The 27,378-nt window shown below is 49.2% G+C and overlaps 1 protein-coding gene across 2 annotated transcripts in view; it reads right to left on the bottom strand.

Moving 5' to 3' along the window:
- Positions 1-22,835, bottom strand: part of LRRC61 (leucine rich repeat containing 61) — a 35,167-nt gene extending 12,332 nt beyond the window's left edge. Inside the window, exons 1-3 of one of the 2 annotated variants that reach the window (XM_029588017.1) lie at positions 22,777-22,835; positions 21,244-21,328; positions 5,421-5,492 (exon numbers count right to left, since the gene is read on the bottom strand). The gene's annotated coding sequence lies outside the window, so the exon portion shown is untranslated. Of the gene's footprint in view, positions 1-5,420; positions 5,493-21,243; positions 21,373-22,776 lie in introns of both variants that reach the window. The other variant, XM_029588018.1, reaches the window with a different exon arrangement.
- Positions 22,836-27,378: the final 4,543 nt, after the last annotated feature.

Here is a 27,378-nt window from a genome sequence, read left to right as displayed (position 1 = left end):
CCCTGTTAATTGTATTTTCAATCTTTCAGTTACATTGTAAACCGGTATGATGTTTGCATACTAATACCGGTATATAAAAGTTTTAAATAAAAAATAAATTTTCAGAAAGTGTTTGACTAAATACACATGAGAGACTTCTGAGGAAATTAAAAAGACATGGGATAGGAGGCAATATTCTTTTGTGGATTGGGAACTGGTTAAAGAATAGAACACAGAGAGTAAGGCTAAATGGTGAATGTTGTCAATGGTGAAAGCTGAAAAGTGGAGTGCCCCAGGGATCTCCACTAGGACCACTGCTTTTTAACATTTTTATAAATGACCTGGAAATTTGCAGCTGACACAAAATTATTCAAAGTTGTTAAATCACAAAAGGATTGTAAGAAATTGCAAGAGGACCTTATGAGACTGGGAGAGTGAGCATTGAAATGGTAGATGAAATTTAATGTGGACAAGAGCAAAGCAATGCAAGTAGGGAAGAGCACAATGCAAGATTCCACATGAGGAGTCATCACCCAGGATAGGCGTCATTGTGGATAATATGTTGAAATCCTCTTCTCAATGTGCGGCAGCAGCCAAGGAAGCAAATAGAATGCTAAGAATTATTAGGAAAGGAATGGAAAATAAAACAGATATCATAATGCCACTGTATTGCTCCATGATGCGATCACACTTTGAGCACTGTGTGCAATTCTGGCACTGCATCTCAAAAATGATAGAGCAAAATTAGAAAAGGTACAGAGAAGGGCAACCAAAATGATAACGGGGATGAAACAATTTCCCTACAAGGAAGGCTAAAAAGGTTAGGGCTCTTCAGCTTGTGGAAGAGATGACTGAAGAGAGATATGATACAGGTGTAGAAAAAAATGAGTGAAATGGGTAAATACAAATCATTTGTTTAATCTTTCAAAAAAAAATAAAAATACAAAGACCTAGGGAACACACAATGAAGTTACTAAGTAGTACATATACAAAAAATAGGAGAAAATATTTTTTTCTCAACACCTAATGAAGCTCTGGAAATTATTGCCAGAGGATGTGGTAAAAGCAGTTAGTGCGGCTGAATTTAAAAAAGAGTTAGACAAGTTTCTGGAGGAAAATCTATAATCTACTATTAAGGTGGACTTAGGGAAATCCACTGCTTATCCCTGGACTAAGCAGCATGGTGCCTATCTAACTTTTAGGATCCTGCCAGGTACTTGTGACCTGGATTGGCCACTGTTGGAAATTGGGCTTGTTGGATCTTTGGTCTAACCCAGTAAGACAACTCTTATGTTCTAATGCCTTTGTATTAATCCAAGGTCTGACCGTACCTTTGAGTATTGCATGCAGTTCTGGTTGCCCCTTTGTTCCTGGTAAATGGAGTTCACTCCAAGGAGAGCGGTGTTACTAATGATGTGCCACAGGGATCAGTTCTTGGACCAATTCTTTTCAATACTTTCAAAAGTGATATTGTAGAAGGACTATCATGAAAGATTTGTCTTTTTGCAAATGATATCAAAATCTGCAACAGGATGGACAACCAGGACGGTGTAGAAAACATGAGGAGGGATCTAGTAAAGTGTGAGGAATGATCTAGGTTCCGGCAGCTAAGATTTAGTGCTAAAAAATGCACAGTCATACATTTGGCTGCAAAAACCCCAAGGGAATGTTACAGAATAGGGTGTGAAATTCTTTTATGCATAATACAAGAATGGGATCTGTAAGTGATTGTATCTGATGATCTCAAAGTGGCCAAACAGGTGGATAAGGCTACAGCAAGTACCGGAAGGATGCTTGAATGCATAAGGAGAGGAATGATCAGCAGAAAAAAAGAGGTAATATTGCCTCTGTATAAGTTCCTGGTGAGACCTTATTAGAAATACAATATACAGTTCTGGAGACTACACCTTTGAAAGGATATAAACAGGATGATGAGTGATCTTCATTATAAAGCATATAGGGACAAACTTAACAAATTAAACATGTATATCCTGTTATGTTTATGTAACAATGTGCGTCCTGGGCTGAGATGAGAAGTGTCTCCGCCCACAGGAAGGAGCCATGTGAGCCTCACCGTCAGGAGGCGCAGTCTCAGTTGCGTGGGACACAGCTAGAAGTAGAGACTTTATTATGAAGGAAGGAAAAAGTAATTGCCACAGAATTGGAGATGTAGCAGTACAGTACTGAGCAATGGGGAATACCCAGAGTGAGGCCACAGATGAGAAGATCGGGTAGTGGCCCGCAGAGCGGGGTATGCCGGGGATCCCCTCTGACGAGTGTAGGCACCTTAGGAATACGAATCCGGTAGTGGTCCGCGGAGTGGTGTATGCCGAGGATGTCTGTACAGTAGATGTTGAAGAACAGGTAGAGATGCTGGAACCCAGAAGTGGCTCCCGTGATTGGTGTGTAGATATTCTGCAGTGCAGGAAAGCTGAATGGCTTTTACTGAAGAAAGGCAGTAGTGGCCCGAGGTTCAGGGTACACTGCGTGGAATCCTCAATACAGTTTGTATAGTAGAAGTCAGTAGAGGTACTCACAATAGATGGCTCCTGGAGAGAGAGAGAGAGAGACCTGAGAAGCAGTTCTAGTAGCAGTCAGGCAGGTAGGACCTCCGAGGGGCGGATAGCTGGGAATGCATGGGAGCCTCCTCAGAGCGGATCCTCAGAGCGTTTAGATGCCAAGACCAAGTCAGGAACAGGAAGTCCTTGAATGAGGAGGATTCAGCAGGAAGGAACTCCTTGCTAACTCAACGAAGGAAAGGGCTGGTCAGATTAAATACACTAGCGGGTTGACGTCATCGGGAGGAGACGCCCCTGAGGTTCCCGCCAAGACGTGTTCAAAGAAGGCCCTTGCGCGTGCACGCGCACCTAGGTAATTCCGGGTCCAAGATAGCGGTCAGCAGCGCCCACGCTGTCCCAGGAACACTGGAGAGGTCAGCGGGAATTGGCAGAGACCACCATTCTTCCCAGATTTGATGGTGCGGGGAAAAAAGAGGTGAGCATGAGAGGTTGCAGCCGTCTGTGACCGACAGGTATAACATATCCTAGAGGAAAGGTGAGATAGGGGAAATATTTCAGAGACATTTGAATACCTTAGAGTTATCAATACACAGATAGTGGGTCTCTTTCAATGGAACAGAGCCTCTGAAACAAGGGTAATAGGATGAGGGTAAAAAGGGAGCAGGCTGAGGAGTAATCTAAAGAATTATTTCTTTACAGAAACCGAGGTAGATGCATGCAACAATCTCTCAAAGGAGGCGATGGAGACAAAGGCAATATTTGACTTCACGAAAGCATGGGACAAGCTCAGGGAATCTCTGAGGGAGTGGTAGGAGTTGCAGAACTATGTAATTGTGTGGATGGGCAGTCTAAATAGGCCATATTGTCTTTTTCTGTCATTATGTTTCTTGATATAGCAGAACTAGAAAAGGTACAAAGGAGGGCAACAAAAACAATAAGGGGACGGAACAGCTTTCTTATGAAGAAAGGCTAAACAGGTTAGGGTTCTTCAATTTGGAAAAGAGATAACTGAGAAGAGATATGATAGACGTTTATAAAATCATGAGTGGGGTAGAAAGCAGAGTTGCTTACCTGTAACAGGTGTTCTCACAACAGGACAGCAGGATGTTAGTCCTCACTCATGGGTGACATCATCAGGATGGAGCCCAATCACGGAACACTTTTGTCAAAGTTTTTAGAACTTTGACTGGCACCTATTGGGCATGCCCAGCATGGCACTAACCCTGCAACCAGCAGGGGTCCCCCTTCAGTGTTGTATATAGTAAAAGTATATGCGAAAAAATAAAATAACAAATCGCAAGCAAACCCAACTCCACGGGGCGGCGGGCGGGTTTCGTGAGGACTAACATCCTGCTGTCCTGTGAGAACACCTGTTACAGGTAAGCAACTCTGCTTTCTCACAGGACAAGCAGGATGGTAGTCCTCACATATGGGTGAACAGCGAGCTGAGGATGCTCGAGCAAAGCACCAAATGCACCCAAAAACGTGCAACAGGCACAACAACAGGGGTAGATTTGGGAGGAGGGCATCCTGAAAATCCAGAACAGGTTGCTGGTAGGACGTTGGGTATTAAGCTGAGAATAGGTTGCGCAGGACAGACTGGCCAAAAATGGAATCTTGCCTGCCAGCCTTATCCAGGCAATAATGGGCTGCGAAGGTATGGAGACAGCTCCAGGTCACATCCTGACAAATATCGATAAGTGGAACAGAACGAAAGTGTGCCACTGAAGTTGCCATGGCCCTAACAGAGTGTGCTTTTACACGGTCTTGTAGACGAATGCCTGCTTGCTGGTAGCAAAAGGAGATACAGTCCGACAACCAGGAGGAAAGGGTTTGTTTTCCCACTGGATTTCCCAATTTGATATTATCGAAAGAAACAATAATTGAGTGGACTTCCTGTGGGCTGACGTGCGCTCTAGATAAAAGGCTAGGGCACGTTTGCAGTCCAGGGAATGAAGAGCCTTTTCTCCTGGGTTTGAATGGGGCCTTGGGAAGAAAGTAGGTAAGATGATAGATTGATTAAGATGAAACTCCGACACTACCTTCGGTAAGAACAAAGGGTGTGTACGGAGGAGTACTCTGTCGTGCAGAAATTTAGTGTAAGGCGGGTAGATGACTAATGCCTGTAACTCACTAACTCTGCGAGCGGATGTTATAGCGAGAAGCAAAATTATTTTCCAGATAAGATAGCGAAGATCGCAGGATTGGAGAGGCTCAAATGGAGGTTTCATGAGCTGTCCTAAGACCACGTTAAGGTCCCAAGCAGGGGCCGGAGGGCGCAAGGGAGCAAACCTCTCATGAAGCGTGTGACTAAGGGATGTGTGGAAATCGATACATCCCCCACGCTGTTGTGGAAAGCGGCTACCGCACTGACATGCACTCTTATAGAGGAAGTTTTCAGGCCTGACTATGAGAGATGCCAGAGATAGTCTAGAAACTTCACGGTGGAACAAGCAAAGGGGTCGATGGACATAGATGTGCACCAGACCGTAAACCTTTTCCACTTAGAGCGATAAGAGCATCTCTTGGAGGGCTTTTGTGAAGCTACCAGGACTCGAGATACCGACTCCGAAAGGTTAAGGGGTTGGAGTATCAGCCTTTCAACATCCAGGCCATCAGTGACAGGGCCGGGAGGTTGGGGTGGCATAGGCGCCCGTTGTTCTGAGTTATCAGTAGCAGGTCTGTCCCCAGGCGAACATGCTGACGTACTGAGAGGTCCTGGAGGATTGGGAACCAGACTTGGCGTGGCCAGCGAGGGGCTATCAGAATCATTGAGCCCTTGTCCCTTCGTAACTTCACGAGAGTCTTGGAGATGAGTGGATGTGGAGGGTACGCGTAAAGGAGACCTGTGGACCACGAGAGGGCAAATGTGTCCCTTGGCTGTGAGTGGCAGCTGCGAGTGAGCGAGCAGAAGTTCTGTACCTTGCGGTTGTGGATGGACGCAAAGAGGTCCAGTGAAAGCGCTGAATAACAACAAACACAGCTGAAAGTCACCTATAGATACAAAAAAAAGAAAAATGGATTTTATTACTCATAATTAAATATTAAATTAAAAACAGGATACACATATATGATTATCCAAACAATCATATAAATGGTACCCAACCCACTTATCAATTAGAGTATATTACTGTACTATGTAACCGCTAATATTGGCACACCATGGCTAACTTATAAACCAAACCTATTTCGTGCCTTAATGTAAACTGTTGTGATGGTACATTACTAAACGACGGTATAGAAAAGCTTTTAAATAAATAATAAAATAAATAAATAAATGTGGATAACCCCAGTGTTGAAAGAGTGCGTCCGCTACCATGGGGTTGAGGGACCACTCATGCGGATGAAAGGTTCGACTCAGCTCGTCCGCCAGAACACTGTCCACGCCCACCAAGTAGGTCGCCTTGAGGTACATTGTGTAGGAAAGAGCCCATGCCCATATCTGTGCAGCTTCCCGACACAGTAGGTAGGAGCCCGTTCCTCCTTGCTTGGGAATAGGCAATGTAGGCAAATGCCTCTGGTGCCAAATTATGATAAGTATAGGAGTGTTGCTGACGCTGATGCCATCTAGGCCTGCACCCTTTCTTCATCCAGGTCTCCTCCCTGCGGCAACAAGAATTTCTCCTAAACAAACACGAGGGCCTTTGAAATGGCGAGTGCACAAATCCCAGCAGGCCCTGCGGTGCTCTACCCCTAGCACGGGTTGCTCTGATAACAAGAAGCCTGTGCTGTAGCAATGGGTGGAGCGCCGCAGGGCCTGCTGGGAGTGTGCACATGCTGGTGCAAAGGCCCCGCATTTGTTTAGGGGAAATCAGTACTACAGTGCCAACGGGACAGGACCTGGAATGGAAAGAAAGGGGTTGTAGGCCCCCAAAGTGGAGCGGAGACGTGCCGCAGGACTGCAAGGGGAGAGGCTAAGACCTGAGCAGCGGCCCTACACCTCTGATTTCTGAGGGAAAGGAGGATATTGCCTCAGTCCCAGCCCTGATGATTTTTTTTTGGGGGGGGGGACTCAACCTGCACCGTCTGATTTCTGTGGCGAGGATTAATACCCCGCTCGACTCATACCCTTTAATAATTTCCAAAGGCTTCCCATTATTGCTTATGCAGGCGAAGGTCAGTATCTGGGCAGCGATCAGCGTAGTCAAGAACAGGCAGAGGTCAGTATCCGGGCAGCGATCAGCGTAGTCAAGAACAGGCAGAGGTCAATATCCGGGCAGCGATCAGCGTAGTCAAGAACAGGCAGAGGTCAATATCCGGGCAGCGATCAGCGTAGTCAAGAACAGGCAGAGGTCAGTATCCGGGCAGCGATCAGCGTAGTCAAGAACAGGCAGAGGTCAATATCCGGGCAGCAATCAGCGTAGTCAAGAACAGGCAGAGGTCAGTATCCGGGCAGCGATCAGCGTAGTCAAGAACAGGCAGAGGTCAGTATCCGGGCAGCGATCAGCGTAGTCAAGAACAGGCAGAGGTCAATATTTATTTATTTATTTATTTTATTTGTGTTTTTCTATACCGGCATTCACGGCAGTTCGTATCATGTCGGTTTACATAAAACAAGGGGGTGAGCAATACATTATAACGTACATAGCTAAAACGTAAGAGTATACATTACAAAAGTATAACAAGTGCGTAGAAGAAAAAGTTACAATAAAACAGGGGTTATTCTAACTGGGATTAGAGTTAGAGGAGAGATAAAAAGTTTAACAAGAAGTAAAACACTGTAGTGATTGGTTGGTATTGTCTGTTTCAGTTTAATAGAAGATGCTCAGTGTTGCTGCATTTGATGGAAGTGAATCATTAAGGGTCCGGAAATGCTTTCATGAAAAGCCGGGCAGCGATCATGAAAAGCCGGGCAGCGATCATGAAAAGCCGGGCAGCGATCAGCGTAGTCAAGAACAGGCAGAGGTCAGTATCCGGGCAGCGATCAGCGTAGTCAAGAACAGGCAGAGGTCAATATCCGGGCAGCGATCAGCATAGTCAAGAACAGGCAGAGGTCAGTATCCGGGCAGCGATCAGCGTAGTCAAGAACAGGCAGAGGTCAGTATCCGGGCAGCGATCAGCGTAGTCAAATTTGGAATGGCAAGTTGTAACATGAAGAAAAGCATTTTTTTATCTTGGTGGAGAGAATCCTTATGCCAGTCCCCCCTTCTTTTGTCACACCCTCCAACATCCTCTAACACCTAAATTGTAAATCCAGCTCTGGTTCAATCACATACAGACACACAGCCTATTTCTCACACACATAAGCTCAGTCACACACACAGACAGTACAGTGCCTCTCACACACTCAATCTTCCCCTCTCTGGAAGTACAAGTAATAGCAGCAGTTTCCTCCTTCAGTCCCAATCACGGTAGGTCTCTTCCTCCTCTCAGCTGCCAGTGCGATACTGCTTTCTTCCTGACAACCTGCAACTGCTCAGATTCTGTCCCGCTGCTCCCCGTGCAGCTCCCCCTGATCCAGTTCCTCATCGCCCTGAGCACTGTAGCGCTGTCTGTGGACACCTAGTTCACGTAGTACTTCTGCCAGCCCTGCCATAGATAGGCACACCAGCACCCTTCCTTCCTTCCTAAGGTGACGATCAGTCCAGGTTCCAGCCCCAGCTGGGGACCAAGGTGGCTGCCCCGAGTTCAGCTACGGCATCCTTGAAATGGTGCGGGGCAGAATCCTGCCACTCTTCAGTCCCAGAGCATCCAGATCCCACTGCCACCTCCCCAGGACCTCTGGACACAGGTACTACACTCACTGGCAAAACTGGCAGGACAGGGGTAACGTGCAAGTGAGTAGCGGGAAGTCAAGGTCTGGAAATCTATTGCCATGTTACCCTGTTACTCCTACAGCTCCTCGGGGAGAGCAGGGTTGCAACTAGGAATGGGAATGAGGCCTGGTAAGGCTCAGACAGCGTACCTGGGAACTCTCTGGGGCGGATTTTCAGCGCCCTGCTCGCCTAAATCCGCCCAAAACCGGGCGGATTTCGGCGAGCAGGGCCCTGCGCGCCGGTAAGCCTATTTTACATAGGCCTACCGGCGCGCGCAGACCCCGGGACTCGCGTACGTCCCGGGGTTTTCGGAGGGGGGCGTGTCGGGGGCGTGTCGGGGGGCGGGCCCGGTCGACGCGGCGTTTCGGGGGCGTGTCGGCCGCGTTTTGGGGGCGGGTACGGGGCGTGGCTACGGCCCGGGGGCGGGGCCGCGCCCTCCGTACCCGCCCCCAGGTCGCGGCCCGGCGCGCAGCAGGCCCGCTGGCGCGCGGGGATTTACGTCTCCCTCCGGGAGGCGTAAATCCCCCGACAACGGTAAGGGGGGGGTGTAGACAGGGCCGGGTGGGTGGGTTAGGTAGGGGAAGGGAGGGTAAGGTGAGGGGAGGGCAAAGGAAAGTTCCCTCCAAGGCCGCTCCGATTTCGGAGCGGCCTTGGAGGGAACGGGGGGAGGCAGCGCGGCTCGGCGCGCGCAGGCTATACAAAATCGATAGCCTTGCGCGCGCCGATCCAGGATTTTAGTGGATACGCGCGGCTCCGCGCGTATCTACTAAAATCCAGCGTACTTTTGCTTGAGTCTGATGCGCAAGCAAAAGTAGGCTGTTCGCGCGCCTCTTAAAATCTACCCCTCTGTGTTTAACCTGGAGACTCCAGAAATTAGCTTGAATTGCTGGTTCTCCTGGTGGGGGGGGGGGGGGGGGAATCATATCGGACCGAGGACCACAATTTGCTGCAAGATCTCTGGGTCCATAGAAAATCCTCGAATGGAGATGATATACCCTAGGAAGGGTAAGCGGTTTTGTTCAAAGGTGCATTTCTCCAAGTTGGCATAGAGATGATTCTCTCTCAGGCATTGAAGTACGGTCTTGACGTGATCACAATCAGATCAATACTCTAAGGCCACGGTAGAAACAGTGCGGCAGTGTCAGGCGCACCCTCGTTCCCCGCACACACAGTTCTCTTCACCTACCGCTCGATACTCTCTTCAAATTGCATGCAAATGCATGCCGCGGCTGCGAAGCCTTAGGCAAGCGTTAGGCCCGCGCAACCCATTTTACTGTAGAGAGCGCCTATACAGTATCCTGGGTTCGCGGGCCTAACGCTTCACGGCCACACTGGTATCTGTCAATTCAGGTACCAGGTACCAGGAAGTGGACAGTTATGTTCCCCGATGCTCGGCAAACTTTCCCCCAGCCCCCGCTTACCTGCCCTGGCCCCGTCCGGTCTCCGGTGCAGCCCCAGTCCTGTCCCCTCCTCCCGAAGCAAAAAAAACCAAAATCGAAAAAGTAGCAAGGCTCGGGCCTGCTACGGTAGTCCCTTCTCCCTTCTCCTCGCCTCCCGATTTCGGCGCTCAAGGCGGCCGGGTGGGCGTGCATTCATCCAGGCAGAGGGAGCTGGGGGCCGCTTTCGCCGCCGGCTCCCTCTGCCTGGATGAATGCACGCCCACCCGGCCGCGGCCTGGATCGAACACGCGCCCACCCGCCTGCCGGCTCCCACCGCCGCCTGGATCCAACGTGCGCCCACCCGCTCGCCGGCTCCCGCCGCCGCCGCCTGGATGAACGGGCGCCCATCCGCCCGCCGGCTCCCGCCGCTGCCTCGATGACCGCACGCCTGGGGGATTTGGAAAGTGACAGGAAAGTGACAGGTATTTATACATATATATATAAACAACTTACGCTGCAATGTTTTTTACACTTTACTGGTTTTACCCCCATTTTTTACACTTTATTCCTGTTTTAATTTTCGAACACCACACTAACACCACACTAACACCAAGTAGAGGGTAGGCGGTAAACTAACAGGTTAAGGACGCGGCAAAATAGCGGGTTACAAAGGAGATAATCTGAGCGCGCGTCACAGTATCGGAGGGAATAGCTATTTCCTTCATTATACAGCTAATTCGTTCATTTACATATCATATACATGCTGCGTGTGGAAAGGGTTATGCGTCTGTTTTAAGAAGCGCTAAGGACGCGTGAAACTGGAGACTGTATCGCTGGATCCCCTTACGTGTCCGAATTGTGCGCTCCCAGCACGTTACAGACGGGAAATCTTCAACCGCACGTTACAGTATCGACCTGAATGTGATTCCAGATCCTTAGAAAATATCAGGATGTCATCCAGGTATACGACTACAAAGGAGTACAGCAGATCTCGGAAGATCTCGTTCATGAGACATTGAAAGACAGCGGGGGCATTACAAAAACCAAAGGGCATCATGAGGTACTCGTAGTGAACATCCCTAGTATTGAATGTGGTCTTCCAAATATCTTCCAGTTGGTTACGTATAAGATTGCAAGGTACTGGCACTCCTTGTGTAAAACGTTCAATATAACCTTGAATTTCACGTCGGCCTATCATCCCCAGGCCAATGGCCAAGTGGAAAGAACCAACTGGACCCTAAAGACTTTCCTTCGCTCGTATGTGAACGATCAGCAGGACAACTGGTCCGATCTACTGCCTTGGGCAGAGTTGACACATAATACCCACATCGCCGCTGCCACCGATGTATCACCGTTCTCCGTGGTGTTTGGTCGACAACCACGTTTACCACTACCAGTACCTCCTCTGTCCCGTCGCCAGCCACCCAGTTTACAGCTCACACCATTCATCAGGTGTGGAACCAAGTCAAGGAATGCCTCAACTAAGCCCCTGAACGTTCCAAACGCACTACCGATGCCCACAGACGTTCCGTTCCACTCTTACGTCCTGGCCAGAAGGTGTGGCTAAGCACCCGACATATAAGGTTGCGACTTCCCTCACATTGCCTGGCACCAAAATATATTGACCAAACACAACAAAAAAGACCCTGTCTGTATATTGATTTATAAATGCTGTGCCAACTATACAATATATTTAAATTGTAGAATGCCGCATCAGCAAGCCAGACAACGGCAGTAGTATAACTTGCCGTCCGGACTGATCGTCACTTGCGGCGTGTATGTTTCTTATTTACTAGTTTTTTCAATAATTCTTTTTCAAGTCCACAGTTTATCAAAAGCACATCAATGTCCCATAATATAATTTTGAATCCCGACAACGGCCGGTGTTTCGCGATCACAGTATCGCTTCGTCAGGAGTATTTTTAAAGTTGAATTTCAGGGCTATGCTGTTAATATAAAAGTATACAAAAAACAAATAATATGAACTTAGCCAAAAGGAGGTAATTGATTGAGTACTTATATTCAAGAAGTGCACAGCACAAACCTTCTTCCTGGACGCAAACGTCTCTGCAATTGTTTCTCCAATGTGGGACCGAATGAAGCCTCCTCTGTCCCGTCGCCAGCCACCCAATTTACAGCTCACACCATTCATCAGGTGTGGAACCAAGTCAAGGAATGCCTCAACCAAGCCCCTGAACGTTCCAAACGCACTACCGATGCCCACAGACGTTCCGCTCCACTCTTACATCCTGGCCAGAAGGTGTGGCTAAGCACCCGACATATAAGGTTGCGACTTCCCTCACATTGCCTGGCACCAAAATATATTGAACACAAAAGACAGAGCAGAAGAATCTCCACTGCTGTGCAAACCTGTGTTAAATCTGAAAATGTTTAATTTAAGATGACTGCTGTCCCATTTGGAATTACGCTTGAGACGGTTTCGTCCGCATAGAAGCACCCTCGCTTACCATTCATAAAATTCTCCTGAGGAAGCGATCTCAGTATCGCGAAACACCGGCCGCTGTCGGGAATTTATTTTCTGAAGTATACTTTCAGGGACCAGCTGATACTTTAAGACTATTTTCTAAATATCCTTCTCAACATCTCTACACCGCAAGTGACGAGTAGTCCGGGCGGCAAGTGATATGCACTGCCGCCGTCAGGCTTGCTGATGCGGTTTCATCTTAAATTAAACATTTTCAGATTTAACACAGGTTTGCACAGCAGTGGAGATTCTTCTGCTCTGTCTTTTGTGTTTGATTTTGATTGATTAGACAAGTGCCGCTGTTCTTTGTTACATTGTTTTACCAAAATATATTGGCCATTTCCAGTCCTTCATAGAGTGGGTGCTGTTTCATACCAGCTACAATTACCTCGTGCAATAGGTATCCATAACACGTTCCACGTCTCCTTGTTAAAACCACTCGTGCTCTCCTGGCCTTCCCACAGAGATCCTCCAACTCCGCAAGTCTCTACAGAACCCGACAACACCCTCCAGGTAAGAGAGGTCCTCAACATCCGTCGTTGTCGAGGCCGCTGGGAATACCTTCTTGCCTGGGAAGGGAATGGGGCCGAAGAAAATTCCTGGGAACCCTCACACAACATCCTAGATAAGGAGCTCCTCAAGGCCTTCCACAGGGACAACCCTGAGAAACCCTGGCCGCGTAGGGGGAGGCCTAGAAGGGGAGGTACTGTTGCATGCCCCGTCTGTGCTCGGCCTGCGTATGGGCCTGCTTACCTTCCCAACTCCTCTGCAGGTCCCGGATCAGTCTCTCCTGCAGCTGCAGCTAGCTCGAGGCCTCGGCTTCCCACGGCGGTGGTCGCTGGGCCTTCCTCAGCGCACCAGGCCTCACGGCGGGACTCGGCATCCTCCGTGGTGTCAGCCCCGACCTCTAGGCACGCGCGGACCGCCCTGTCCCTTATAGGGCCAGGGGCAAGTCCTAGCTCCGCGGCGCTCCCTGATAGAGCTCAGTATATCAGGAAGTTCCTGCCTTCACTTCCTTGCCTTGGCAATCGGGTTGACACCATGTGTGTACTAGTTTGCCTCAGTGTCTCATCGCTTGTTCCAGTCTTATTCCAGCATCTGTCTGTTCCTGTGTTCCCTCAGGTAGTATCTCTTGGACTGACTCTCTGGTACTGACCCCTGCCTATTCTTGACTACGCTGATCGCTGCCCGGATACTGACCTCTGCCTGTTCTTGACTACGCTGATCGCTGCCTGGATTCTGACCTTCGCCTGCCTCCTTGATCACATCTGATCTCTGGAACCTGACCCCTGCTTTGGCTGACTACTCTCGGACTGACCTTTGGAACTTGACCCTTGCTTTGGCTGGCTACTCTCGGACTGACCTTTGGAATTTGACCCCTGCTTTGGCTGACTACTCTCGAACTGACCTCTGGAACTTGACCTCTGCTATCACTGACCACGTCTCCTTGAGCCTGGCCCTGCTCCTAGCCTTGTCATCACAGACACTGTTCTGGCCTTCCTTGATTCCCCAAGTCTCTAGTTCTGACATCGACCGTGCACCCTTGATCCTGGTGGCACACCTCTATACTTCCTATCCAGGAGACCCTGCGAGGCCCACCTAAGTCCAAGCGGCCCGGGTCCTCAAGGGCTCCACCCGGGGGGGACCTCGGGCTTCCAGTGGTGAAGCTCCAGCTAGCCTCTGTCTCCTCCTGTGCTCCGCCTCCTGGTGGCAGTTGCTTCCTGGGTCCGACCAGGAAGCCCCTCCTCACTGTCTCAGGACAAGGATTCATCTCCAGGCGCAACAGAAACAATGGTCCATCCAGTCTGCCTAGCAAGCTTCCTATGGTAGTAACTGCTGCTCCATGCAGGTTATCCTCATGATTCTGTTAAGGGTAGTAACTGCTGCTCCATACAGGTTACACCCAAGCCTTATATTAAGGGTTGTAATATTGGAAATCAAAACCAAGCAACCATCAAACCAATAATAGCAACATTTTTAAATGGTGAGCAGCCTTCCTGATAATTCATACAATGTTGTTGCTTGAACATGCTTTGCTTTTGGAATTGTCCGTAGAAGCAGTCCTGTACTTTTTCCATCAAGACTGTGTATCAGTACCCTAGATCGTAAAAGTCAGGGCCCAGTATTGGTTGTCTGAATCCAATTTTCCTTTTCTTGCCCCCTCTGCCGTAGAAGCGGAGAGTGATGTTGCAGCTGCATCAAAATCATATATGCTAATTGGTTAAGGTTAGTAATTCCCATGTGTCAAAATCATGTAAGTAATTGGTTAAGAGTAGTAATCCCCATGCCTTCTGTTAGAGGTAGCAGCTTTTGCTCCATGCACCCTTTTCTTAATTTCCAAATCTAGACTTTAGGGATCTACAGTGTTTATCCCATGCTTTTTTGAATTCATTTATTGCTTTTGTCTTCACTACCGCTTCCAGAAGGGCATTCCAGGCATCTACCACTGGCTCTTGAGAAAGTGGGTACAACTTCAGGATATTATTAACTCCCTTGGGACTGGCTCTCTGGGGATTTTCACTTATCCAGCACCATATCCTCTATTTCAGAGTGTGTTTGATTGGTTTAATTGGTTTATTTATTTATTTTATATTTTGCTTCTTGGCACTTCAAAGTAGATTACATTCAGGTACTGGGAAGTCTTTAAAGGGCTTGTGGACTCCCTTAATTATGAGAAATCACCTGAGCAAAGTCATGTTTTCATCTCTATGGAAAAGATGAATTATGGAATCTTCCTTATCTGGACACATCTTCCTCCATGAAGACAAAGCTGGTGGAATCCATATGATCCTCTGGATCTTCCTGGTTCCTCATCCAATAGGATAGGGTCCTCAGCTGCACCCCTGGGATGCTTACTTGGAACCTGATCCCTGACTCAGATGTAGAAGGACCTCAATGAGGACCTGAGCTTCCCCCCTGGATTTCTGATTGCACGAAATGCCTGATGGAGAAACCGAAACAAAAATATCATGTGAAAAATTCCCAGATTCCTTGGCCTACAACAAAGGAGCCTTGTTTAAAATTCCCCCATCGGAAACAAAGAAGAGGGACCATCAGAAATCCTGGAGGCAATAGCAGGCCGCTGCTGGGACAATGAACAGCCTGCGGGCGCCTGCAACAAAATGGCCACCGTTCACGCCAAAGCTGGCATCTCTGTGGCCTGAACTTCCACCATTGCTTCAGAAACAGCTCCTAGGTCAGAGACAAGAGCCGCAATCGTGATCTGATGCTTTCAGATGACTCTCCAGGGATTCCACCAGCAAAAAGGCATTGTGGTGATGGAGGTGCGCCTATAACCACCTGTACTGCAGCAGCGGCCACATTCTCAATACTCCACGCGAGCAGCCACAGTCAAAAGGAAGGAACAACCAGTGGTCAGCAAACATCATCCCCACTTCCAGCAGGCATTTACTTTCGCCTGGGGAATAGGTCAGCTTCGGCTGAATGTCTCCCACTGCCCTTGAGGGTGTTAGAGGAAAGAGAGAGAGTACTATCAGTTTAGAGGCTCTGTTCGCCTTTTTTTTTTTCTTTTAATAAAGAAGGCCACTGGGCAGGAATGACAAAAGAAGTGGGGACTGGCACAAGGATTCTCTCCACCAAGATAAAAAAAAATGCTTTTCTTCATATTACAACTTGCCATTCCAAATTTGTTTTTTTTTTTTAATTAAAAGAGAAAAGAGAAGGCCCCTCTCCCCTAGGCTCTAACAAGTCCCCTCTGGGACTGGGAGGAGCCCCTGATCAGTGGGCTTGCACTGCTGGGAGTACCAGAGGCCTGCTCCTAGTCCTGCTTCCGAGTCTGTCCAGAAATCCAGCTGCACCACCAGTGAGTCCTATCATCTGCTGGAGAAAGAGAATTCTGGATTTCTTCTATGCTGCACCTCCTATAAGTAAAGGTGATGATGTCAGAGAGAGAAAAAAAAGTCTGCTCTGCTTCTATCTACTGGTTGGGGGTAGATAGAAGTCCTGTGTGGACCGAATTGGTGTAGCAAGATGAAATGGAAAAAGTGACTCGCCTAAGGTCATAATGCTTCCTTTTGGGGCCCAACCATGGAATGTGCTCAAGGCACATGCGTCATTTTCTGCCTGGTTGTTTGGTATATTTAAGACCTTTTGCCTTCTTGTCATTCTGATATTGGCATGAATTCGCACAGTGGGGAGCTCACACGTATTTTTTTTCCTCCCCTCCCCCCCCCCCCATAACTCTAATTGCTGTTAATCAGCAGGGAGAGGATGGAGCGGTAAGGAGAAGATGGCATTCACCCCCTTATGCTCCTCACGGCATTCAACCCTCTCCTCACCTCCCAACATTCAGTTGGGAGGTGAGGAGAGAATTCTTGGGGACATGCCAGTCCCCAAGAATTCACCCCTCCTCACTATTCCAAACTTTCAGCCCCTTTTGTGTCATTCTCAAATATTCGTCTTTTGTACCGCGTCCAATAATTCCCTTCTCACCTCCCCCAAAGTTCACACCCTCCTTGCATCCTCCCCCAAACATTCATCTACTCCCCGCCTCCCTCAATTTTAACCCTTTCTCACGCTGCCACCCAAGTATTCACCCCCTCTTCATCTTACCTCACCTTGCACCATTTATCTCCTCTCTCTCTCTCCATAAATCACTACAACTCCCTGAGTCTCCTTTTCCTCCTCCCTGAACACTGCCCTCAGCTAAGTTCTAAGATCACAGAAAGCTGGGGGTTGCTGTATCTACTCCTGCCCCTCCTCCCCTGTTCCCTGAACATGCTGTCTGTTACCATGGAGACAGGAGGGGAGGGGGTGAGGATGAAGTGCCACAGTAAAGCTCTTTTCCTTATACCAGCCTTTCCCCTTTTGTCCTTATCAACAGGTGGCAAGTGGGGTGGGACAGGGGAGTGAGAGGAAGAGGTGGCTGTGTAAGAGCAGAGCAATTGTTTTCTGCTCTTGTGTCCACTCTAGCCTCCCCCCTCCCCACCTATTTCCCCTCACTGCTACCTGTTGAGAGGGGGAACAAGAAGGTAGGGGTGAGGCTGGAGGGACACAGCAGAAAGAAAATTGCTCTGCTCCCTTTTCCAGCCCCTTTCCTCCTGTTCCCTGCAAGCTGCCTGGGAGTGACTGGAGCAGGAAGCTGAGGGCTTGAGCATTAGCTAACACAGGTGGGGCATACGCCCACCATGCCCTGCCCGGAGCTTTCTGGTGTTGTCCCCCTCACCCCCCTCCCACACACACACACACCAGGAGAACCAGCAATTCAAGCTAATTTCTGGAGTCTCCAGGTTAAACACAGAGAGTTCCCAGGTACGCTGTCTGAGCCTTACCAGGCCTCATTCCCGTTCCTAGTTGCAACCCTGCTCTCCCCGAGGAGCTGTAGGAGTAACAGGGTAACATGGCAATGGATTTCCAGACCCTGACTTCCTGCTACTCACTTGCACGTTACCACTGTCCTGCCAGTTTTGCCAGTGAGTGTAGTACCTGTGTCCAGAGGTCCTGGGGAGGTGGCAGTGGTATCTGGATGCTCTGGGACTGAAGAGTGGCAGGATTCTGCCCCGCACCATTTCAAGGATGCCGTAGCTGAACTCGGGGCAGCCACCTTGATCCCCAGCTGGGGCTGGAACCTGGACTGATCGTCACCTTAGGAAGGAAGGAAGGGTGCTGGTGTGCCTATCTATGGCAGGGCTGGCAGAAGTACTACGTGAACTAGGTGTCCACAGACAGCGCTACAGTGCTCAGGGCGATGAGGAACTGGTTCAGGGGGAGCTGCAAGGGGAGCAGCGGACAGAATCTGAGCAGTTGCAGGTTGTCAGGAAGAAAGCAGTATCGCACTGGCAGCTGAGAGGAGGAAGAGACCTACCGTGATTGGGACTGAAGGAGGAAACTGCTGCTATTACTTGTACTTCCATTGGGCCGCTCAAGACGTGACGTCACGACGTTTGGCTTCGCGGCACGTGACGTCACGTCTTGAGCGGCCAATTGCACGCACAGGGGCCGCTTTCGCCCGTGCGATGCGTCTATCTTCGCGGGCAGCTGGAGGCAGGGGAGGGGAGCCGCGGTCCCTCATCGCCGATGTCCGTCTCCGGAGGGGGGGCTGCAAAAAAAGTAAGTCGCTTCGTCGCTTTACACTGCCAGTCCTCTCTCCCCTCCTCCCGGAGCAAGGCTGCTTTTCGCGCCTTGCTTCGGGAGGAGGGGAGAGAGGGCTGACAATCCCGAGCGTCGGAGAACCGTCCACTTCCTGGTACCTGTCATTTCAAATGACAGATACCAGCGTGTCCGTGAAGCGTTAGGCCCGTGCACCCAGGTTACTGTATAGGCGCTGTATAGCGCTCTATACAGTAAAACGGGTTGCACGGGCCTAACGCTTCACGGACGCTTCTTAGACGCAGCTTGCATTTGCAAGCTATTTACATACAGGATCGAGCAGTAGGTGAGCCGGACTGTGCGTGCGGCAACCGCGGGTGCGCCGGGCACTAACGCAGCTCTTCCTACCAACTCGTTACTGGATTGACCTGAGAGAGGGGAAGATTGAGTGTGTGAGAGGCACTGTACTGTCTGTGTGTGTGATTGAGCTTATGTGTGTGAGAAATAGGCTGTGTGTCTGCATGTGATTGAACCAGAGCTGGATTTACAATTTAGGTGTTAGAGGATGTTGGAGGGTGTGACAAAAGAAGGGGGGACTGGTACAAGGATTCTCTCCACCAAGATAAAAAAATGCTTTTCTTCAAATTACAACTTGCCATTCCAAATTTGACTACGCTGATCACTGCCCGGATACTGACTTCTGCCTGTTCTTGACTACGCTGATCGCTGCCTGGATACTGACCTCTGCCTGTTCTTGACTACGCTGATCGCTGCCCGGATATTGACCTCTGCCTGTTCTTGACTACGCTGATCACTGCCCGGATACTGACCTCTGCCTGTTCTTGACTACGCTGATCGCTGCCCGGATATTGACCTCTGTCTGTTCTTGACTACGCTGATCGCTGCCCGGATATTGACCTCTACCTGTTCTTGACTACGCTGATCGCTGCCCGGATACTGACCTCTGCCTGTTCTTGACTACGCTGATCGCTGCCCGGATACTGACCTCTGCCTGTTCTTGACTACGCTGATCGCTGCCCGGATATTGACCTCTGCCTGTTCTTGACTACGCTGATCGCTGCCCGGATACTGACCTCTGCCTGTTCTTGTCTACGCTGATCGCTGCCCGGATACTGACCTCTGCCTGTTCTTGACTACGCTGATCGCTGCCCGGATACTGACCTCTGCCTGTTCTTGTCTACGCTGATCGCTGCCCGGATACTGACCTCTGCCTGTTCTTGACTACGCTGATCGCTGCCCGGATTCTGACCTTCGCCTGCATAAGCAATAATGGGAAGCCTATGGAAATTATTAAAGGGTACGAGTCGAGCGGGGTATTAATCCTCGCCACAGAAATCAGACGGTGCGGGTTGAGTCGTCCCCCCCCCCCCACCCCCAAAAAAAAAAAAAAATCATCAGGGCTGGGAATGAGGCAATATCCTCCTTTCCCTCAGAAATCAGAGGTGTAGGGCCGCTGCTCAGGTCTTATCCTCTCCCCTTGCAGTCCTGCAGCACGTCTCTGCTCCACTTTGGGGGCCTACAACCCTTTCTTTCCATTCCAGGTCCTGTCCCGTTGGCACTGTAGTAATGATTTCCCCTAAACAAATGCGGGGTCTTTGCACCAGCATGTGCACACTCCCAGCAGGCCCTGCGGCGCTCCAACCATTGCTACAGCACAGGCTTCTTGTTATCAGAGCAACCCGTGCTAGCAGCAGGGCCTGCTGGGATTTGTGCACTCGCCATTTCAAAGGCCCCCGTGTTCGTTTAGGGGAAATTCTTGTTGCCGCAGGGAGGAGACCTGGAAGAAGAAAGGGTGCAGGCCTAGATGGCATCAGCGTCAGCAACACTCCTATACTTATCATAATTTGGCACCAGAGGCATTTGCCTACATTGCCTATTCCTAAATCTGGGCCCGGATTGAGCTGTGTCTGCGAGCATGAGTGAGGCTGTGTGTGATTCAGTGTGAGTGTGTGTGTGTATGAGAGAGAGGAGAAAGATAGTTTGTGTGCAAAATTCTCTCCCTCCTCCTTCTCCTAATCCATGAAAATCTCAGGGTATCTGGAAATGAAAGGTTCCCAGGTATGGAGAGCAGAGGAATTTTTTTTTTATCTGTCTTAGTTTCAATTATTGGGTGGTTTTTGATACGTCGGATGTTTTTAAGTATTTTATTGGCATTTGGCAAATTTTTAATTATTAGATGTTTATTTCTTTATTTGTGGATTTTTATATACCGACATTAGTATGGGAACATCACATCGGTTTACATAGAACTAAAAAATAGCAAACAAGCTTTACAGAGAACAATTAACAAAAATTAGCAAACAGATTTTCCATGGAACTATGTACAGCATTATGAGCAGCATAGGAACTATGAAACTATGTACAGTACTGAATGAGTTATAGATGTTATACTATTTGCAGGACTGGAACATCCCAATAGGTGAACTAAATAAAATAAATAAGCTAAGCAGTCGCCTAGAGCGCCAAAGAGCAGTCATGTGGGGCCGCGAGCGGAGCCCATCCTGCTCGCGGCTGAGAGAGCCACAAGTGGTGCCTCTATGTGTGTGTGTGAGTGAGAGGGATTGTGTGTATACGAGAGATCAATGGTGTGAGAGAGAGGGAGGGAGCCTGTGTAAGGGTGCAAGTGTGAATGAGACAAGGAACCTAAGCGAGTATAAGAGAGGGGGTTTGTTTCAGTGAATATGGTCGGGCCAGAGCCAGGACCTGGACCGGGGGAGGGGCAGGCACAAGGCAGAAGATTCATCTAGGGCACCTAATACCCTTGCACTGGCCCTATTTGTCAGTTGTTTTTGAAATATTTATTCTATTTATTAATATGGATTTACTATTATTGCTTTATGTTTTTTTAAATGTTTTATGAGAAATAATATGGCTTCATATGTACATGGTTTTTTTTTTTACTGGGTGTGGAGAGGGTGCAATGGGGGCAGAGGAAAGGGGCATGCAAGGCTGTAAGGTTTGCCTATGGTGCCTAATACCCCTGCACTGGTCCTAGCCTGTGATAGCAGTGCGTTGTTAGCGAGAGGGCCAGCTGGTTGGCCGCAATGGTCACTCACCTACTTTCCTTCACTGAGTGGAGTTCTGAACATGCGGACCATGGAGAAAACAAGCGGAGTCAGTATATGTCCTGTAGAGCCGGGCCTAAGAACAGAAGAGGCATGAAGGGTGTGCTGCAGGCTAGGAGTCTGACAGCAAGCACAAGAATGTTAAATGATGATGCACTGCACAGTAACAAAGTTGCATAATAAATGATAACAGATAAAGACTAAAATGACCCATCCAGTGTGTTCAGTTAAGATTCACCCACTTTGGGTTGATATGCACATGAATTTCCATGTGTAACCTAACATCAACTCCCTGTCTTTCCCATGTCTTCCCTCCCACCTCTTCCCTGCTGATTGTGGAGAGGGGGCCTGTTCTGTGCCATTTGAATTGGCTGGCAGCACCCACTTAGTACTTACTACACTTCTGGCTACTTGTACCCAGTCCTGGTATGTTTTACTGGGGATTCAGTGACTTTCTTGAAATAAGAACGGTCAGTGCTGCCCAGCTGTAACAGAACAGACAGAGAGGGAGAAAGGAGGAGAAGGGCTGAGAGAAGGGTGAGGAAGATGTGAGGGGAGAATAAGGGCTAATGGTGGGGGGTGGAAATATGTAGTGAGAGAGGTGCACAGGCCAGGGCCTGAGAGGTGGGGGTAAAAAAAAAAAGGGATGAGATGTAGAAGAGGGGATGTAAGTAAGCTGTGTAAATGAGGAATATGGTCCAAGTGCAAAGGGGATCTATTTATTTAGAGTTTTTATATACCGGCATTCATGATACAATCACATCATGCCGATGTACAATTAACAGGGTGTGTAAGAAGAATATGAACTGTAACAAGTGACAAGAAACGATAAAGTTACAATAAACAAGGGTAAATCACAACATGGAGAGGAGAGAAAGGCCATAGGAATTAAGGTAAGGATGAGCAGATATTTAGAAAGCTCTGGGGAGAATGAGCTGAGAGGGCCATTTCTTGTGGGTAGACTTTTCATTAGTGCACTGCTGTGAAGATGAGGTTTGCTTGTAATTAACGTTTTGTTTTTTTCTTTGTTCCTTCTAACGAATGGGAAAACAATAAACACCCCCTCCCCGCAGGGCATCCCTCTGACATTAGGACGCTTTTCTGCGCGTGAAAGAAAACGAATTGGAACGGGGTGGGGGGTATTGTCCTTAAGAACCAGCTTTCCCCTGCACACTCCGCATCTGTAGCGCCGTCCCTTTAAGAACTAATCACCCCCTGAAATGTATTTTAAACTGATGCACGTTTCCCATATGCTTTCTTCAAAAAAGCAAAGCAAGCCAACATCCTCCTCATTCAGTCCAAAACATTTGCAGACGGATCCGTGATGGGGGGGGGGGGGGAAGGAACGAGCAGCCGCCCCCCACTCCCGGCTGTATTGCCATTGCCCACCCCAGAGCGTAAGGCAAGCATGTAAACGAATTAAAATAAAACCAGCATCCCTCTGGCACCGAACAGAAGAAACGAGAAAAGGGGGGACGCGCTGGGAGCCGCCCCCACCGGACCTAATAATCACCCCGACCTCACCTGCATTAGGGCGGAATCAGCCGCAGCCAAAGCACAGTCAGAACCGACAGTCGCTGCTGCCATGGCAACAAGCACCTCGCACCATTTAAAGGGCCAGCTCCGTGCTCCTTCCGCCCGAGGTCGTTCTAGCCGCTGTTTTGTTTTGACCATGCGGGTCCTGCACTCTGGACGTGTGCAAGGCAGTGTGGTTTTACTGCTCACTCACTAGTGTCATTAAAGCACCTCTGGTCTTGGGGGGGACGGGATTCTGTGATGATTGAGTCAAGGGTAGTAGGACACAAACAGATTTGCCGATGGTCAGTACATTTATGCCAAACAGATAAAAAAAAAAATGCCATGTAAGTAAAAATGATTTCATATCAGTAAAAAAAGAAAAACAAAGTCATGAGGGACGGGCCTGTGTCTGTGGTGCCCGGGACTCAGCCTCAGCTCTGGCAGATTGCAGTAGCAGTTGGGATGCATCACTCTTGTTATAGTACGCCCAGCTGTACATAAAATGGACATGGTATAATGTGTGCCCATAATAATGTTAGGTTTTCAGTAAAAACCTGGAAAACTGTCAGTAAAGAACATGTTCATAATATACATAGATGCCAAGGGTGGTCGGACTCACCCAGAAAGTGAAATTTTTCAGGCGCGGTGTCTAGGGTATAAATGTGGGTTGCTTTCTGTACCATTGGAGGCAGATGGTGTTTTCCCTGTTAGAGGACAGTAAACACAGTCAGAGACTGCTATAGGCAGCAATTTGGAGAATCACTAAAGCCCCTCCAGCTCCCAGTCTCCTACTGTCTATTTTCTGTTGCTGCCTGTGTGTGGCCCCAGCTGCTGCTATGGCCTCCTCTTTCTTTCCATGTACACTTTCTGTGTGGGGCACTTGACAGGGCTGCTGCAAGGGGATTAGGCATCCTAGATAAAACTTAGAGCCTTGAGTCTGCCCCCCGCCCCCCACCACAGCCCTTTCCACACACAATAAAAAAATATGCATTTATAACTGATTTTGTATGAAAAAGGACATTCAAAGTACAGTCTTCTGAGGTAAAAATATCACTTAAAATAATATTTTTATTATATGTACATGCACTGCTTAGGTGCCAAGCAGAAAACCCTTCAAAAAAGCTTGGAACCCATATGGCACTAGGTCTGTTGTAATATGTATTGGATATGGGCTTGGCCCTCAGCAAACCACAAGTAAACTATTTGTTGTGTTTGATCGGTCACAGGTCTGTCCCATGACCGGCCACTCTTTCCTCACACCCTGGGTTGCAGGAGGCCCACTAATACCACACCTGGGCCCTGGTTGGAGATGCGACTGGCCGCCGCACAGACCTGACGCACCACTCTAGGGACACCGCTCAGCTAGGCAGGGCGTCCCTAGGGGTGTGCATAGCTTGAGCTCATTTAAAAGGCCTGCGACGTGCAATCCTCCACGGCGCCCGGGAATGACGTTACAGGCCTTCCACTTTTTAAGGCCTGCTCTGCCCTGTCTCTGACATCTTGGCAATAGGTCAGACTCCTCAGAGTCACTGTTTGCCACAATGTTCCTGGTTCCTGATCCTGCTTCTGTTCCAGTACCTTACCTTCGTGTTCCTGTGTCTTTGGAGTTCCTGCGTCCATGTCTCTTGGACTCTCTTCTGTGTTCAGTGTCTTCCTGCTGTTCTGACCTTGCCTTCCTTCCCTCAGATTGACCTCTCAGCTTGACCTTGGCTCATACCCTTGGCTCATACCCTTGGCTTCATCTTCAGAGTGGATTCTTTGCTTGACTTCAGAGGTCTTCTTGATCTAGTGGACTGCTGTCTGCCTTGTGACCTCTGCTTGCCTCTTGTCTTCCTGAATGCTGCCTGCCCTGACCTCGGCCTCCTTCTCACCTTGCTGTCTGCTGCTGGCAGCAACCTCTGCCTGAACTGACCTTCTTTCCTCTTGCTGGCCTACTGTCTCTTTGCCCATGGATTCCTCCCTGCACAGAGGCCCACGCCTAAGTTCATCTGGCCCCGGCATCCAAGGGCTCAGCCTGATGGGAACATGTGCTAGTACTGATGAAGTTCCTATTGGACCTCTGCTCCAGCCAGCAGCGCCTGCAAACGGTGAGGAGCTGAAGGGCTCCTTCCTATGGGTAGCGCTAACCTCACGTCGGCCCAAGGATCCACTTCTGCAACAGATTGCCGAGGCCATGGACCTAGCAGATCTCATGGCCTCCAGGCCATTCCCGGCCTGGCACAGAAGATTCAGCAGCAGCAACAATTCCTGGAACTCTTGATGAATTCCATGGAGCGCCTTTAGTGCCTGCCTCGATGTCACCGCAGTTTCCATGATCACTCCACCTCCTGCAGTGTCAGCAGCTACAATGGCTGCACCCTTGGTATGCCTCCCGGTTCCTCCTTGGTACGCAGGAGACCCTATGTAGTGTCGCAGATTCTTGAATTAGTGTTTTATGCATTTTTTGTTTCACCCAGAGCAATTTCCTAGCGACACTCCACTGAGTTAAAGTGGAGAGAGGATAGTCTCAGGAGTATCTTCTTGGAAGGGCTATCCTCCCAGGTGAAAGAAGAGCTGGCCACACAGGAACTTCCCGAGTCTCTGGATTCACTCATTGATATGGGCAGGAGGATCGATTGTTGCCTCCAGCAGTAGGCCTGGGAACTGCGACCCTTGCGGAGGCAAGTGGTGCTGGCTCTGACCTTTTCTCGCCCTTTGTCTACCGTACCGGCAACAGCTCCTACCACTACGCAGCCTGAGGAACCTATGCAGCTTGGACAGAATTGCCTTTCTCCAGAGAAGGGGCTCCATCGCCATGCTTTGGGGCTCTGCTTCTACTATTCCAGGACGGGATACCGGTTGGCACACTGTCCTTAGAAGCTGGGAAACTGGCAAGCCTAGGAGCCAGTGGGGAGATGATCCTAGGCTTTACTACCCCTGCTCCCCAACTTACCCTTCCAGTGGCTATCACCGTGGATGGCCACGAGTTCCCCACACTAGTGCTGGTCAACTCAGGCGCTGGAGGGAACTTCATCATGAAGGCCCTTGTGGACCATCTGAAGCTTCCAGCAGTTCTCCAGGAGGCACCATTAGTTATCTCCTCCATCCATGGAGAACCATTCCCAAGCTGGATTACTACCGCCATGGCTCCTCTGCATCTCTGCACCGGCATCCTGCATGTGGAGAGTATAACCTTCCACATTACCAAGAATGCTGTAAATCTCATTGTGTTAGGGCTATCCTGGCTGCAGCTCCACTCTCCTCAATATTACTGGGGCTTGCTTCAGTTGATGAGATGGGGGGTCCAGTGCCATGATTCCTGCCTTCTTTGAATCAAGTCCCCGCCAGCTGTGCCACTGGCCATGACCTCATTGGGATTGCCTCTGCAGTAAGTGGAATATGCAGATGTGTTCTCCAAGAATAAAGCCAAAACACTGCCTTCTCACAGAACTTTCAATTATGCTATTAATCTGTTACCAGGTACCGACCCTCCATGAGGGAGGATATATCCCTTGTCAGTTCCGGAGACCGCAGCCATGTCCCAATATATCAAGGGAAATCTTGCCTGGGGTTTCATTAGGCCCTTCATGTCTCCAACATGCAGTAGGGCTCTTCTTTGTGTCCAAAAAGGATGGTTCATTATGCCTGTGCATAGATTACTGGGGCTTGAATGCTATAACAAAGAAAGACTGCTACCCCTGCCACTCATTTTTGAGCTCTTTGATTGCCTCCAGGGGGCCGGAGTGTTCACGAAGTTGGATTTCTGCGGGTCCTACAACGTAATCCGAATAGAGTAAGGAAATGAATGGAAGACAGCGTTCAACACTTGAGATGGCCACTATGAATATTTGGTGATGCCCTTTGGCCTGTGTAATGCCCCCGCGGTGTTCCAATATATGATGAATGAAATCCTCAGGGATCTTCTGTATGTGTGCATTGTGGTGTACCATTGTGGTGTACCATCCTCATCTTTTCAAAGAACCGCACATCTCATCGTCAAGACGTCCATCCGGTTCTCCGGCGACTACGGACAAATAAATTATATGCTAAACTGGAGAAGTGCATCTTTGAGAAGGAAAGTCAACCCTTCCGTGGATATATTGTTTTCAGTAGCGGCTTTTACATGGATCCGGAAAAGGTCTGGAGTATCCAGGAGTGGCCCCAGCCTTTGGGCCTCCACGTGCTGCAGAGGTTTTTGGGCTTTGCAAATTACTATAGGCACTTCATCCCCAATTATTCCTGGATCACGGCCTCCCCCCCCCCCCCCCCCCCCCCACAGTGCTCACCAGGAAAGGAGTCAATACCAAGGCCTGGCCTTTGAAAATCATGGCGTTCCTAGAATTGAAAAGGGCCTTTCTCCAGGAACTGTGCTTCCATCACCCGGATCCCACATGCCCTTCCGTCTTGAAAGTTGATGCCTCCTCCTTGGGCATAAGTGCCTTGTTAAGCCAACAGTCCATGTTGGGGGTCCCCCACCCTCGCTGCTTCTCACGAAAATTCTCTTCTGCCGAGCGGAATTATGGAATTGGAGACAAGGAGCTGCTAGCCATCAAGATGGCACCCAAAGATTGGTGACAGTGGTTAGAAGGTGCACAACACCGGATTACTATATATATACCGACAAAAAGA

The sequence above is a fragment of the Rhinatrema bivittatum genome, chromosome 2 (genome assembly GCF_901001135.1).
Source record: "Rhinatrema bivittatum chromosome 2, aRhiBiv1.1, whole genome shotgun sequence".
NCBI classification, from domain to species: Eukaryota; Metazoa; Chordata; class Amphibia; order Gymnophiona; family Rhinatrematidae; genus Rhinatrema; species Rhinatrema bivittatum.
The sequence above is the reverse complement of the archived record's forward strand: the minus strand, read 5'-3'. Positions and strand labels throughout refer to the sequence as shown.